General features: G+C 44.6%; 2 protein-coding genes across 7 annotated transcripts in view; one reads left to right on the plus strand and one right to left on the minus strand.

The window, feature by feature from the left end:
* banp (BTG3 associated nuclear protein) overlaps window positions 1–12,066 on the minus strand; it is a 127,147-nt gene extending 115,081 nt beyond the window's left edge. For 4 of the 6 annotated variants that reach the window (XM_078400879.1, XM_078400873.1, XM_078400878.1 and 1 more), the window contains exon 1: window positions 11,931–12,066. The gene's annotated coding sequence lies outside the window, so the exon portion shown is untranslated. Of the gene's footprint in view, window positions 1–11,646; window positions 11,665–11,930 lie in introns of those variants that run through there. The other 2 variants (XM_078400874.1, XM_078400875.1) reach the window with 2 other exon arrangements.
* A 231-nt stretch (window positions 12,067–12,297) lies between these two features.
* Window positions 12,298–15,478, plus strand: part of ca5a (carbonic anhydrase Va) — a 54,598-nt gene continuing 51,417 nt past the window's right edge. The window contains exon 1 of the mRNA XM_078400888.1: window positions 12,298–12,901. The gene's annotated coding sequence lies outside the window, so the exon portion shown is untranslated. The remainder of the gene's footprint in view (window positions 12,902–15,478) is intronic.

A 15,478-nucleotide genomic window follows, 5' to 3' on the forward strand; every position in this document is an offset into this window, starting at 1 on the left:
CTATTACCTGCCATGCTTTGGCCTGCCTCTCCCCATCTCCAGTTTTTTTTCTCTCCCCCTACTATCAGTCTGAGGAAGGGTCTCCACCCATAAAGTCACCTATCCACGTTCTCCAGAGATGCTGCTTCATCTGCTCAGTTATTCCAGCACTTTGTGTCCTTTTGTGTATTAACCAGCATCTACTGTTCTTCGTTTCTGCATTCGTACTAAATCTTCCCCCTCCCACCTTAAAACGATGTCCTTCCGTTCTTGATTCTGCTACTCTGGGGAAAAAGACTGTACATTATTCCTATCTATTCCCCTCATGATGTTATACACCTCTGCAAGGTCACCGCTCTGTCTCCTTTGTTTGAAGAAATAAAATCCAAGTCCATCCAACCTCTCCCTGTAGCTGAAGCAGTTGAGTCCTGGACACATCCGCATAAATATCTCTGCATCTTCTCCACTTTAATAACATCCTCCCTTTCCCTATCCCTTCCCCAAAATCCAAAACAGGATTGCCCAGGCAGACACATTGTTTCTCTCAGGTCCTGCCCCTTTACACCTCGAAGACCTCAAGGCCATCTCCTCTTCCTTTGTTCCAATCAGCTCCTCTCAACTAACACATCCCTCTGCCTGGTGTTCATCCAAAACAACTTCTCTTTTGACTCCTCTCACTTTTTTCATGACACGTCTGTCTTTTTGTTGGTTACGCTGATCACTGCGTGTTCACAGCATATCCCAGCCCCATTCCCCAACTCTTTCTCTGCTACATCGACAACTGCATTGGGCTGCCTCGAGCATCTCTGCAGAACTTGTTGATTCCATCAACTTGACCATTAACATGCACCCGCCCTCTAATTCACATGAATCCTGGTTCACCAAATCTTGGGTTCACCCTCTAGTCTTTCTGACACAAAGTAATACCCAGCTCTCTTTCACAGCCCTTCCCTCCATCCTCCCACCTGCACATTCCTCCCACCGTTTCCCACCGTGCAGTCACTCTACTCATTACTCTGCCTTACTGCACTCAACTTCCATCCCAGAATCCCCACTTTCCTTTTACTCCCCACGTTTTTCCCCTGTCTTCCTTTCACCTCTACCCTTTGTCGCTTACCCCACCCATCTGCCAATAGCCTTCCCATCTCCTCATCTGTACCCACATATCACTTGCCAGGCTTTGCCCCATCCCCACCTCTCTTTTCCAGCTTTCGCCTCCTTTCTCCGATCAGTCTGAAGAAGGGCCCTGACCCAAAAAGTCAACTGTCCATTCCCACCACAGATGCTCTCTGATCTACCGAGTTCCTCCTGCATTTTGATGATGATTCCAGCGTCTGCAGTTTTGGGTGTCATCATGCGCATTCTGTAGTCCAATGCTGTCTAAATGAAGCCCCCCCAAATTCTGTTGCACTGAACAGCACTTCGCAACAGATGGATTGTATAGGTGAGAGAAATATAATGGCCACTGTTTAAAAAGGGCATTTGAGCTGAATAACTTTCTCCATATAGTAAATGATGAGACATTAAATTATCATTCATTAAATTATCATCATTTTTTTTTAAATCTGGGCACTGGCAGTTACATGGTGCGACTAAAATAGAGAGATTATTATTTCATTGTTCTGGTCCCTGTGCATTTGAAAATTTAACACTTTTGACTCTGGACTCTTAAAACATGCTGACAATTTACATAAAGGTGGTTGCCTATACCTTCGTACTCCTCAATTGATGTGTTAACATCAGGAGGCTGGGTTACGATGCCACAACACAGTCACGTCCAATTAATTCCAAGTTGTAATATAAATTTTCTGTCATGGATGGTCTCTTCTACCAGTTGGAACAGTTTACTGCAAGCTCCAAGAACCAGGACAAAATATTATTTCAGTATAATTTTCATCAGAGCTATTGTCAAAAAGCTCTCCACTTCCATGCCTGCCATTTTGTCAGCGTCCGTTCAAACATTCCACTTCATTCATGTGGCATTATAGTTTGTTCCAGTTGCAGAGAAGGTGATACAGCACACAATGAACCACTAATGAATAAGACAGCCTGTAATGCACCTGTCGGACCTGTGACAAGGGAAATGTGACAGGCTGCATTAAAGCAAGTTGCCAGCAGACGTCAAGACTGTAGATCGAGGATGCCCACCTCCACGATGGCTCCAATTCATAAATAGTTTAAATAAATGCCCATTGTGCATTCACGGGACCATTGAAGTCAAGAAACAAACACTAGTCCTCCATCTCACAAAGAACCAAAGTAAAAGTAAGGGTTAGACAATAGGTACAATATAAATGTTGTTGCACAGAAACAGGCAACAACTATCAGCAAGCTCAGATGGTCCAGAGACACTGCAGTTCAAAGTGCATTAAAATCACCTGAAAGCCCCAACCTAGGCATGGACATATTAAGGGACACAAGCCACTCAATAACCACCCAAAACACATATCTAAAACAAAAAGCTATCGACACATACACACAGATTCATCAAAAAACCATAATGGAGGGCACTTATGTCTCACCAAAACTCAAAAATTCCTGCACGAGCTCCCTATTCAATTACAAAGGCACTGAACCTGGGTCAGGTAGCGTCTGTGGAGGGAATGGATACACAATGTTGCAGGTCAGGACCCTTCTCAAGCTGATGGAGTAGTAGGAAAGTTGCAAAAGAGAGGTGGGAGTGGGCAGCACCTAGCAAGTGGTAGGTTTATACAGGTGAAGACGGGTGATGGACAGATGGTGGAGTAAGTGACAAAGGCTAGAGATGAAAAGGGAGACAAAGGGGTGTCAGATTATGTAACAGAGGAGAGGATAAAGAAGGCTGAAGGATGGATAAAAAGGGAATGAGGGATTTGAGGGATAGGATCTGAGTGTCTGTAGGAGGGGAAAGGAGCAGGGTGACTGGTGCATGCAGTGGGGTGGGGCACCTGAAAGAGAAAAGGAGTTGGGGGTTATCATGTAAACTGGGCAAATTCAATGTTCCTATGTTCAACGTTGGGTTATAAGCTAGCTAAGCAGAATACGAGGTGCTGTTCCTCCAGTTTGCATGTGGCAATGGAGGGGGCCAAGGACAGAATGGTCTGTATGGGAATGCGAAAAGAGTTAAAATTATCTCATTCCCTTCACCCCTGTTCCCTTCCATCTATAACCCTCCCTCTGGCTTTGCATTTCACTCATCTGACATCCTTTTGATCTCTGTGGGAACTGCAGATGCTGGTTTAAACTGAAGATAAACACAAAATGCTGGAGTAACTCAGCGGGGCAGGCAGCATCTCTAGAGAGAAGGAATGGGTGATGTTTCGGGTCAAGACCCTTCTTCAGACTAGTCAGGGGAAAGGGAAACAAGAGATATAGACAGTGATGTAGATTGAAATAGAACTAACGAATGAATGACATGCTAAAAAGTAGCACTGATAAAGGAAACAGGCCATTGTTAGGTGTATGCTTGGTGAGAACAGGGAGCTGGTGCGACTTGGGTGGGGGAAGGGTGGAGAGAGAGGGAGTGCAGGGGTTACTTGAAGTTAGAGGAAATCAATACTCATACCACTAGGTTGTGAGCTACCCAAGCGAAATATGAGATGCTGTTCCTCCAATTTGCGATTGGCCTCACTTTGACAATGGAGGAGACCTAGGACAGAAAGCTGTGTGGGAATTGGAATTAAAGTGTTTGGCAACTGGGAGATCAGGTAAGTCCAGGCGGACTGAGCGAAGGTGTTCAGCGAAATGATCACCCAGTCTACGTTTGGGTTTGCAGTTCCTTCCTACATTTACATTTCATTCCTCTTCGTCTTTCCTTAGGTGACACACTTTTATCTTCTTTTCACCTCTAGCTTTTGTCACTATCGCCACCCATCTGCCATTCAACCCCTCTCACTATCAGCTTCCAGGCTTTACCACACTCCACCTCCCTTTTCCTGCTTTCTCTCCCTACTCCATTAATCTGAAGAAGGGTCCCAATCCAAAATGTTGTCTGTCCATTCCGTCCACAGATGCTGCCTGACCCGATTTTTGCTCGAAGTACCTCTGGATATCTTCAAAAATTGAATTAATGCCCTCTTACATTCAAAGCTGTGATACGTGCAAGTTTCTTTGACATAATTCTATGCAGGAATCAGCAATAACTAAACCTAAAGGATGTTCAAATTATCCATAGCAGCAATATCCAAACTAGAGCAGGCAATTTAAAATCTGCCAGGGCTAAACATCCTCCTCTCTGTCAGGTGATTGAGAGATCACATTAGGCAGAAAACATTGAGTATGTTGAGGAAATCAGCAGCAGGCGATGATGAGAGCACATTAATACTGATCACTTTGGACTTGTAATCATTGTCCAATTAGAGTGAAGTCCCTTAAATGCGGCTGCACAATGGCGCAGCTGGTAGAGATGCTACCTCACAGCGCCAGACCCATATTCAATGCTGACCTTGGGAGCTGTCATGTTATCCCTCTGACCGCAAGGGTTTCCCCAGATACTCCAGTTTCTTCCCACATACCATAGACGTGCAGGTTTGTAGGTTTATTAGCCTCTGTAAAACTGTCCTTAGTGTGAAGGGAGTGGATGTTAAATATCATAGAACTTGCATGAACAGGTGATCGATGGTCAGTGTGGACTCACTGGGCTGAAGGGCCTCTTTCCATGCTATACCTCTAAAATATACTAAACTAAACTAATACACAAGTAAGTCTCAACACCCTAGTTAAGACCTCCTTCCATGATCTCTGGGCCCCATTTGCACAGCAACGTTTTCTGCAAGTGGCAATAAACAAATATTGCACATGATAAGATTGCATATGATGTTGCCAGGACTTGACAGCCAGAGATACAGGAAGAGGCTGGGCAGATTCAGAGTTCATTCCTTGGAGCAGAAGAGACTGAGGGATGATCTTATAGGTGTATAAAATTATTATAGATAAAATTAGAATTTTCCTGAGATGGGGAATCAAGAATTAGAGGGCGTAAATTTAAGGTGTGAGACATTGACATCTCTCTCAATGTCAGCAAAACTAAAGAGATGATTGTGGACCAAGGTAAAAATTAAATTAACCTTAATTTTTTAAGGTAAATTTATGATTTCCTTAAATCTTTTAAGGAAAGATTTAATAGGAACCTTAGGGGCAACTTTACCACATGGATGGCAGAGCATCGCGGCCTATGGGGGGGGAAGCTGCCGAGACGTTCCCCCGCGGCCCAACGGAAGACCCGACAGACCGTGACCTAGAGGAGGGAGCTGCCGAGCCGGCCCCTGCTCGGAGAATCCAACTGTAGCTCAAAAGGGGGAGCCCACCAAGCTGACCTGTGCTCATTCCCCGAAGACCACAGATCCCCAGGAAGATGGAGCCAACGATGACAGCAGACACGACCAGGAGCAAGGCTGGTAGTAGAGGAGGAAACTGGGATCTGGCCTACCGTGCTCTTAAGGTCGTCTACAGCAGGCTTACCCGGGAACAAACATGGATGTGCCTTGAGAGGGACTTCGGTTCACAGGTCGAACTGTACATCGAAGGGAAGGCGATGGCTGGAGGCCTGTAGTAGCCTGGGGCTTGCTGGATCAAACACCACTTATAATACCTGGAGTGCAGACTGGACTTGGAAAAATGGTAGCAAATCACGGCACCTCTTGCACGCAAGATTAGACTATTTCTGTACAATTTGCTAATTGGAGATGTGCTTGTGTATGACAATATGTATAAGAAAATAACTGCAGATGCTGGTACAAATCAAAGGTATTTATTCACAAAATGCTGGAGTAACTCAGCAGGTCAGGCAGCATCTCGGGAGAGAAGGAATGGGTGACGTTTCGGGTCGAGACCCTTCTTCAGACTGATGTCAGGGGGCGGGACAAAGGAAGGATATAGGTGGAGACAGGAAGATAGAGGGAGATCTGGGAAGGAGGAGGGGAGGAGAGGGACAGAGGAACTATCTAAAGTTGGAGAAGTCGATGTTCATACCATTGGGCTGCAAGCTGCCCAGGCAAAATATGAGGTGCTGTTCCTCCAATTTCCGGTGGGCCTCACTATGGCACTGGAGGAGGCCCATGACAGAAAGGTCAGACTGGGAATGGGAGGGGGAGTTGAAGTGCTCGGCCACCGGGAGATCAGTTTGGTCAATGCGGACCAAGCACAGGTGTTGAGCGAAGCGATCGCCGAGCCTGCGCTTGGTTTCGCCGATGTAAATAAGTTGACATCTAGAGCAGCGGATGCAATAGATGAGGTTGGAGGAGGTGCAGGTGAACCTTTGTCTCACCTGGAAAGACTGTTTGGGTCCTTGGATGGAGTTGAGGGGGGAGGTAAAGGGACAGGTGTTGCATCTCGTGCAGTTGCAGGGGAATATGACAATACTCTACTGAACGGTTTGTAAGAAGGGAATCTCATTGTGTGTTTGCCCTTCGCACATACGACAATAAAAGCTGTCAGAGGAAGACAAGTACAATAACAGTTTTAAAAGAAAATTGGACAGATACATGGGCAGGAAATGTTTTAGAGGGATACGGACCAGCCACAGGCAAATGGGATGGGGCATCTTACTATTTTCTATGTTTCTATGCTGACATGGACAGGTTAGGCCGAAGGCCGTTTTTTGCTGTTTATGCCTAGTTTTTTTGCACTTCTGTGACGTGCAAAAAGTCCCATCAGAAATATATGTTGACATGTCCTACTGCTCCAACTGGAAATAGCTGTCTAAGTCTTGACATCCCCCTTCCTCTCCAATCTATATTTGGACTCTAACCAATTTATCCCAACAGTAGAGATCCATTTTAAATTAGTAAATGTAGTAAGTATTCAAATAAGACAGCATCTGTGGAGTGAGTTATTGTTCAGATTTTAGATCTATGATTCTTTTGTTCTGATGAAACATTGCCCCAAAACAATAACCTGTTCCCCCCCCCCCCCCCCCCCCAACCTGAATAGTATTTCCAGCATTCTCTGTTTTTATATCAGATTTCCGGCACCTGAAATTGTAATTTCCAATCCAATTTAAAGATTGACTGAGGGGACATTTCTTAATTTGTTAACCAAATCTACTTGTATTCATCAGGAAAAAGGGGGAAGGTGTTGTAAGTGATGATAACAAACAGCAGTTAGCCAATGGACAGGTATTCAGTTTAGATTTTGTCTATAGCACTCAGCTCCAGATATCATTCATGCATTTGACCAAACCAGAAAAAAAGAGGAACACCAGAGGCAAGGTGAGAGTGAGAATTTCCAGAGTTTAAGGATTTAATAGCTCAAGGCGTAGTCACTGTGGACCACCATAACTTTGGTAACGAAGTAGAACAAAGTAGGACAAAGGAAATACATATGTGAGAATGCTCTTTATTGACTACAGCTCGGCATTCAACACTATTATTCCCTCAAAACCCGTCCCCAAGCTCCTTGATCTTGGACTGGAGACCTCCATCTGCAGATGGATATTCGATTTCCTGATGGGCAGGCCCCAGGTGGAGAGAATTGGCAGCCACACCTCTTCCTCACTGATCCCCAACACAGGCACACCACAGGGCTGTGTGCTCAGTCCTCTCCTGTACTCCCTGTTCGCGCACGACTGTACTGCTAAGCACCGCTCAAACAGCATCCTAAAGTTTGCTGACGACACGACCATTTGGGCCTCATCACAGACAACAATGAGACGGCCTACAAAGAGGAATTAAAGGCACTAAACAGCTGGTGCCAGGAAAATAACCTCTCTCTCAATGTCAGCAAAACTAAAGAGATGATCGTGGACTACAGGAGACAGCGGGGGAGTGGACACCTCCCCATCCACATCGGTGATGCCGAGGTTGAAAGGGTCAGCAGCTTTAAGTTCCTCGGTGTGCACATCACTGAGGACCTTGCCTGGACACTGCACACGGACACAATAACAAAGAAGGCCCACCAGCGGCTCTTTTTCCTGAGAAGACTGAGGAAGTTTGGCATGAACGCCAGCATCCTCACAAACTTCTACAGATGCACCATCGAGAGTCTGCTGACGGGCTGCAGGAAACTGTTCGGCCCACAGCCACAAATCACTCCAGAGAGTGGTGAAGACGGCACAGCACATCACTGGCAACTGTCTCCCGGCCATTCAGGACATTTTCTGCCGGCGGTGCCTGCGGAAGGCACGCAGCATCAAGGACCACAGCCTTGTTACCTTCTCCTTGTTACCGTCAGGCAGACGATACAGGAGTATGGCTGCGCGTACCACCAGATTTAAGAACAGTTTCTACCATCAGGCCATCAGGCTTCTGAACTCATAAACACATTTCAAATCGTATATGTTGATTATTTTTAATATTGTCTTTTTTACCTATTTTTAATATTGTCTTTTTACCTTACTAATGTCATTTTTTATTTTATTTATCCTTGGATTACTGCTGAGGTGACCCGTTGTCTTGTCAAATACATTTCATTGTACCGTTGACCCTGTGCCAACCTACATATGACAAATAAAATTTATTATTATTATTATTATTATAACAAGAAATGTTGATCAATATGACATTTGAAATTTCAAGTCTGCAACTAACTAAACTGAGATGAATTTTAAGTCATTGGTGGATTTGAGGGACCTCAACACTGCAATGAAATACTCTTAGTTTTCAAACCCAAATATTTCTGATGAATCCTTTTCTTCACCATCTTCTTCCACCAGCAATGAAAATCCCTCATTCTATTGCAGGATATTTTACTGCACATTAAAATATCACAATGCAGTCAAAAGTTTGGTTTTCTTTAATGTCATGGAAGCTATCTAAAACAGACATTTATGTAAAATTGTTTCTTCATAAATATCTTTTCTAAAACAGAGTTAATGGATTTAAAATATATCAACTTCAAAGTGTCAATTTAGCAGCAAAAAATAGAGAGCTGCTAGAGGAGCTCACCAAATCAGGCAGCATAAGAAGGAAAAGGTCAGTCGATGATTTGGGTTGAGATCCTTCATCTGGATGGAAAGAGTAAAGGGGAATACTAGGGGCCTCTACTCTGGCAGTACAAATGAAAGGTCTTAACCATAAATATGTCCATTTCCCTCCACAAATGTTGATCCTGCACCCAGGATCACTGGTCTTAATGACTACAGGCCTGTCGCACTGACCTCGGTAGTCATGCAGACCTTTGAAAGACTTGTGCTGGCCCAGCTGAAAAACATCACAAACCCCCTGCTGGACCCCCTAGTTTGCATACAGGGCCAATAGATCAGTGGGTGACGCAGTCAACCTAGGCCTGCACTTCATCCTCCAGCACCTAGATCGCCAGGGGACCTATGCCAGGATTTTGTTTGTGGACTTTAGCTCTGCATTTAACACCATTGTGCCAGAGCTACTACACGCCAAACTCTCACAGCTGACTGTGCCTGAACCCCTGTCAGTGGATCATCAAATTTCTGACAACAGGAAGCAGCATGTGCGGCTGGGAAAGCACATCTCGGACCCGCAGACCCTCAGCATAGGAGCACCGCAAGGCTGCGTACTCTCCCCTCTCCCCTACTCTCTCTACACCAACAACTGCACCTCCACAGACTCCTCTGTCAAGCTCCTCAAGAATGATCAGCCATGATCACATTGAATGGCGGTGATGGCTCGAAGGGCCGAATGGCCTACTCCTGCACCTATTGTCTATTGTCTATTGACACTACCCTGATTGGACTGATCCAGGATGGGGAGGAATCTGCCTACAGATGGGAAGTGACACAGCTGGCGTCCTGGTGCCATCACAACAACATGGAGCTCAATGCTCTCAAGAAAGTGGAACTAATTGTGGACTTTCGAAGAGCTTCCCCTCCCCTCCCCACACTCACCATCAACAACACCACAGTCACATCTGTGGAGTCATTTAAGTTCCTTGGAACCATCATCTCCAGAGACCTTAAATCGGGGACCACCATCGACTCCACAGTCAAAGAGGCCCAACAGAGGATGTACTTCCTGTGGCAACTGAGGAAACACAATCTGCCACAGGCAATGATAGTCCAATTCTATACTGCTATCATTGAGGCCATCTTCACCTTCTCCATCATGGTCTGGTTTGGCTCAGCCACAAAGCACGACATCCGGAGGCTGCAACCCCCCACACACACACTGACAAACTACACTGCAAGGGCCAGAAAGCGAGCAGGCAAGATCATCTCTGACCCCTCTCACCCTGGCCACAACATCTTTGATGCACCTCCCTCTGGAAGGCGTCTCCAGACTGTCAAAGCAGCCACAGCCAGACATAAAAACAGCTTTTTTTCCCACGAGTAGTTGTTCTGCTCAATAACCAAATTTATTTTCACCCACGTTTAGACCATAATGTTATATCCTTATTGTTTTGATGTGGTTATTATGCTTTATTCTTAATTGTTAACTGTATGTTTGTGTTGTCATTTGTGAGCGGAGCACCAAGGCACATTCCTTGTATATGCACACACTTGGCCAATAAACATATTTGTTCATTCATATCTTCTATTTAATATTTGCATGCATATATTTAAAATGTCATTTAGACATTAAGATGACATAAATGGCATTTTTCACAGCAAATTCTTATTTATTAATGTTCTCAATGGAACAGAAAAACAAGTGTTTTCTCATTACATAGTGAGAATAAAATAGCTCACATAACTGGAAAGACTAAAATAGATCAGTTGCAACTAATCCCAGAAATGCAAGATATTAAAAAACCCTAAAGTGCTTAAAAGAGTTAAATCATTTATTGATATAACATAAACCATCCTTTACAAATTTCAACACTTGAAATGTTAGGTTGGAAGAAAGATAACTGATTGTTCAACAAACTCATGTCAACAACTTGCTGGTGTTTCCAAGTGAAAGATACGTTGGCTTTTTTTTTTTAAACTGACCCTTGTTTTTCATGCCTTTCTAATAGCAATCCAATGGCTCAAGCTATTCTTTACACGACCAAACGGGAGAAGCATTGCATGATCCACTTCAGATACATTACAATCGCAAGCTTGAAGAACACCCTCTACTTTCAAGGCCCAAGCAACAACAAACAGCCTTTATTTTTACACTACAGGAAGAAACAGCTAACGTTCAGCAAGATTCTGGTTGGTTTCGCATTGATATTGAGAATGATGTAGCAGTGTCAGCTAGTACTTTGAGTACCGAACTTTACTGTCACAAAATAATACCATAAGTAGTTGCAGCTACATAAAAATATACAACTGTACAAAGGCATCAGGTGTACATGTATCATTCGTAATAAGAAAAAGTGGCCGTTTTTTTGTTAATTAATGAAGACCAACTCTGATACCAATGGAACTCGTCCAAAATCTAAATAATTAGATATTGTATTTAAATCCATGCCAAATCTTTGTATTTTTTTTTTTTAAAATCTGATTTCAGCACGTGATCAAACCTCGTTAGCTGCGTACGAAAATATATTTTCCGAAATTTATTTACAAATCTGCGTTGTGGTAGACGAGAAAAGTCATTCACACAGGTAAACATTCAGAAAAAAATATGTGCGACTCCAAAGACATGATTTTACAATGACCCGGAACATTCATTATCCCCTGCCTAGTGCCAGCGATGGAAAAAGAAAAAAACACTCAATTGAATTCAATTCAGTGTTTTTTTTTCTTTTTACATCGCTGGAATTAGGGGATAATGTACCATGGTAAGTTTTCACTAAAGAACGAATAAACGATCAGAGAAAACAAACGAATGCGAAATCTGCAAAACTAACCCTGTCCCTGCCTGGCCATATTTACCACAACCGGTTATTATCACCTTGTTTGTCATAGAAATCATAAAATAAGACTACTACGAAAATTAAAAAAAGAAAGTCAAGCGGATCTCTTGTAGGCCGCTCCACCTCAAAAATGCGACTCTAGTAATTTAGTATATTGAGAGACAAAGTGGCCACTTCCAGTCATGTCCCGGCCTGGAGCAAAGGCAAGCAGCAGACAGCAGGCGCGTCGAGCGGGCAGAGTTTACAAACGAGAGCCGCACTATCGCGGTGGTGATTACCGTTCACTTCTCGTTTCTTGGTTGTTAAAAGCCGATAATGGCGTCCCTTCCTCGCGAGAGAAGCGCTCCGGCACCACCAGCGGCCGCGGGGAACAAAGATGGCGGCGCGGCCCGCCCGCGACCCGTGCACGGACCCGGGCACGCGCACGCGCGGGGAGGGGGGGGGAGACGCAATGGCTGTGTGGCGGCAGCGCGCGCGAGAACGGCAGTTGGGGCGTTGAATCCAAACCGCGCGCGCACGCGAGCTCCCGCCCTCCCTCCCTCCCTCCCGCCCTCCCTCCCTCCCTCCCTCCCGCCCTCCCTCCCTCCCTCCCGCCCTCCCTGCGGCCCAGATGGGCGGCTCACACTCACACACCCCCCACCCCTTCCAGCAGCGGAATGAGAGCGACTTCTCTAACTTCAAGAAAAACGGGCTCGACCCGAAACGTCACCCATTCCTTCTCTCCAAACAAGATACTTCCTGACCCGCTGAGTTACTCCAGCTTTTTGTGTCTAACTTCAAGTAACCCTTGTTCCCTCCCCTCCCTGGTTCCCGAGCAGTCTGACTTGTCTCCCTGATTACATTCTATCTCTAACTGTATGTATGTTTCGTTGTCGGCTTCCCCCCAGCTAACAACGATCTATTCTACATTTTCCTTGAACCTCAACAATCCCTGCTGGATTTGATGTCTCGTTGTCACACCTTCCACTTCCTTATCTCTGTGTCGCCCTTCTCCCTCTAACCTCGGTCTGAAGAAGGGTCTCGACCCAAAATGTCACCCATTCCTTCTCTCCAAACAAGATACTTCCTGGCCCGCTGAGTTACTCCAGCTTTTTGTGTCTGCCTCCAGCAAAAGCAATCAGTGTGGGAAGAGGGGGATTGTCCCGCACGCCCATCAGCAACCATACAGCGGAGCGAACTCCGCCATTGCTGCTTCCTTCGGTAGCGTTACACGTTTAATATTGAGCTGAACTTACCTGGTATTTTTATGGTAAGACTTATTTTATCACCTCAACCCCTATCCTAAAAGTTTCTCTTTTAATAACTAACACGAAGAATCTAAAGGCAACTCTCCAAACAACACCCTCGCAAAATAGAAATCTCGATTTTGTTGTTTAGTTGTCAGCATCTCTACTTGACTAAGTAAATTTTCAATTGAATCTTAACAATTGCGTTAGTTTTATTACCGGTTTGCTTTATTGCGACAAACTTAAATAAACGGAATGGATGGCGTGGCGATGCCGAGCCGTTTAAAATGAAATGAAAATGTAACCGAGTGTATTTTTTACATATTCGTGCTGGTGTTAATTTAATATATGGTTCCGTCAGATTCTAAAAACGGGTAAAAAGGAACTGCAGATGCTGGTTTAAACCTCAGATAGACACAAAAAGCTGGAGTAACTCAGCTGACTCAGAAGGAATGGATGATGTTTAGGGTTTGACTTCTTCAAACATCATCCATTCCTTCTCTCCAGAGATGCTGCGTGTCCCGCTGAGTTACTCCAGCTTTATGTGTCTAGATTCTGAAACGTACCAAGTTAACTTTTTATTTTGGGGGACTGTTTCTCGTGAGATTAGTTAGGTAAAAGTTGTTTATTATCTTTTAATCATTATCTGTTAATGTGTTGAACTGGTATTATTGTAGTTTAAAAAATGTATTCTGGAATGGCAGGCAGTGACCAGTGGGGTACCGCAAGGTTCGGTGCTGGGACCCCAGCTATTTACGATATACATTAATGACTTAGACGAAGGGATTAAAAGTACCATTAGCAAATTTGCAGATGATACTAAGTTGGGGGGTAGTGTGAATTGTGAGGAAGATGCAATAAGGCTGCAGGGTGACTTGGACAGGTTGTGTGAGTGGGCGGATACATGGCAGATGCAGTTTAATGTAGATAAGTGTGAGGTTATTCACTTTGGAAGTAAGAATAGAAAGGCAGATTATTATCTGAATGGTGTCAAGTTAGGAGGAGGGGGAGTTCAACGAGATCTGGGTGTCCTAGTGCATCAGTCAATGAAAGGAAGCATGCAGGTTCAGCAGGCAGTGAAGAAAGCCAATGGAATGTTGGCCTTCGTAACAAGAGGAGTTGAGTATAGGAGCAAAGAGGTCCTTCTACAGTTGTACCGGGCCCTGGTGAGACCGCACCTGGAGTACTGTGTGCAGTTTTGGTCTCCAAATTTGAGGAAGGATGTTCTTGCTATGGAGGGCGTGCAGCGTAGGTTCACTAGGTTAATTCCCGGAATGGCGGGACTGTCGTATGTTGAAAGGCTGGAGCGATTGGGCTTGTATACACTGGAATTTAGAAGGATGAGGGGGGATCTTATTGAAACATATAAGATAATTAGGGGATTGGACACATTAGAGGCAGATAACATGTTCCCAATGTTGGGGGAGTCCAGAACAAGGGGCCACAGTTTGAGAATAAGGGGTAGGCCATTTAGAACGGAGATGAGGAAGAACTTTTTCAGTCAGAGGGTGGTGAAGGTGTGGAATTCTCTGCCTCAGAAGGCAGTGGAGGCCAGTTCGTTGGATGCTTTCAAGAGAGAGCTGGATAGAGCTCTTAAGAATAGCGGAGTGAGGGGGTATGGGGAGAAGGCAGGAACGGGGTACTGATTGAGAGTGATCAGCCATGATCGCATTGAATGGCGGTGCTGGCTCGAAGGGCTGAATGGCCTACTCCTGCACCTATTGTCTATTGTCTATTGTCTAATGTCCTCTAAATCCTCTTATTTTCCTAGCGCTATCAAAGTAAACATAGGCAGGATAATACGGGTAGCAGTATTGATCAACATGTTTAAAAAGAGAACGCATAGTTGATTTTTAAACTATTTATTTGGCAATGAGGAGTCAAGAATGCCTTGATGGAACAATGAAATTCTTACAGCAGCACAACAGATATATAAACAGGGGAGGGGATGGGACTGCAGATGCTGGTTTAAACCGAAGGTAGGCACAAAAAGCTGAAGTAACTCAGCGGGTCAGGCAGCATCTCTGGAGAAAAGGAATAGATGACGTTTCGGGTCGAGACCCTATAGACAGAGTACTCAGACACCAAAATAAAAACAACAAGAAGTTCAATATATGAATACAAACAATATTGTGCAAAGACAGAAACAACTCACTTGTGCAATCAAGACAGTTTGCAGTACACAATTTAGTTGGAGTTCATAGTGTTCAATAGCTTGATGGTTGTTGGGAAGAAGGTTATCCTGAACTGGTGTGTAACAGTTTACAGGCTTCTGTACCTTCTTCCCAATGCCAGATAATGAAATGAAATGAGAGTGTGCCCAGGGTGGTGTGGATCCCTGAAGATGCTGACTGCCTTTTTGAGGCAATGCCTCCAAAAGATCCCTTTGATGCTGGGGAGGTCAGCCCCCTTGATGGACTAGGAATGTTCATTATTTTTTGCAATCTTAATTCCTGGGCATTCGAGTTGCCGGCTAGGCCATGATGCAACCAGTCAATATGGTCTCTACCATATGCCTGAAGATGTTCAAGAGAGTGTTTGTCAACATACCGGATCATCTCAAATGAATCTTCATTACCTAAGGAAGTTAATGAGTTTGC

Source organism: Rhinoraja longicauda, chromosome 6 (assembly GCF_053455715.1).
Source record: "Rhinoraja longicauda isolate Sanriku21f chromosome 6, sRhiLon1.1, whole genome shotgun sequence".
In the NCBI taxonomy this organism is placed as follows: Eukaryota; Metazoa; Chordata; class Chondrichthyes; order Rajiformes; family Arhynchobatidae; genus Rhinoraja; species Rhinoraja longicauda.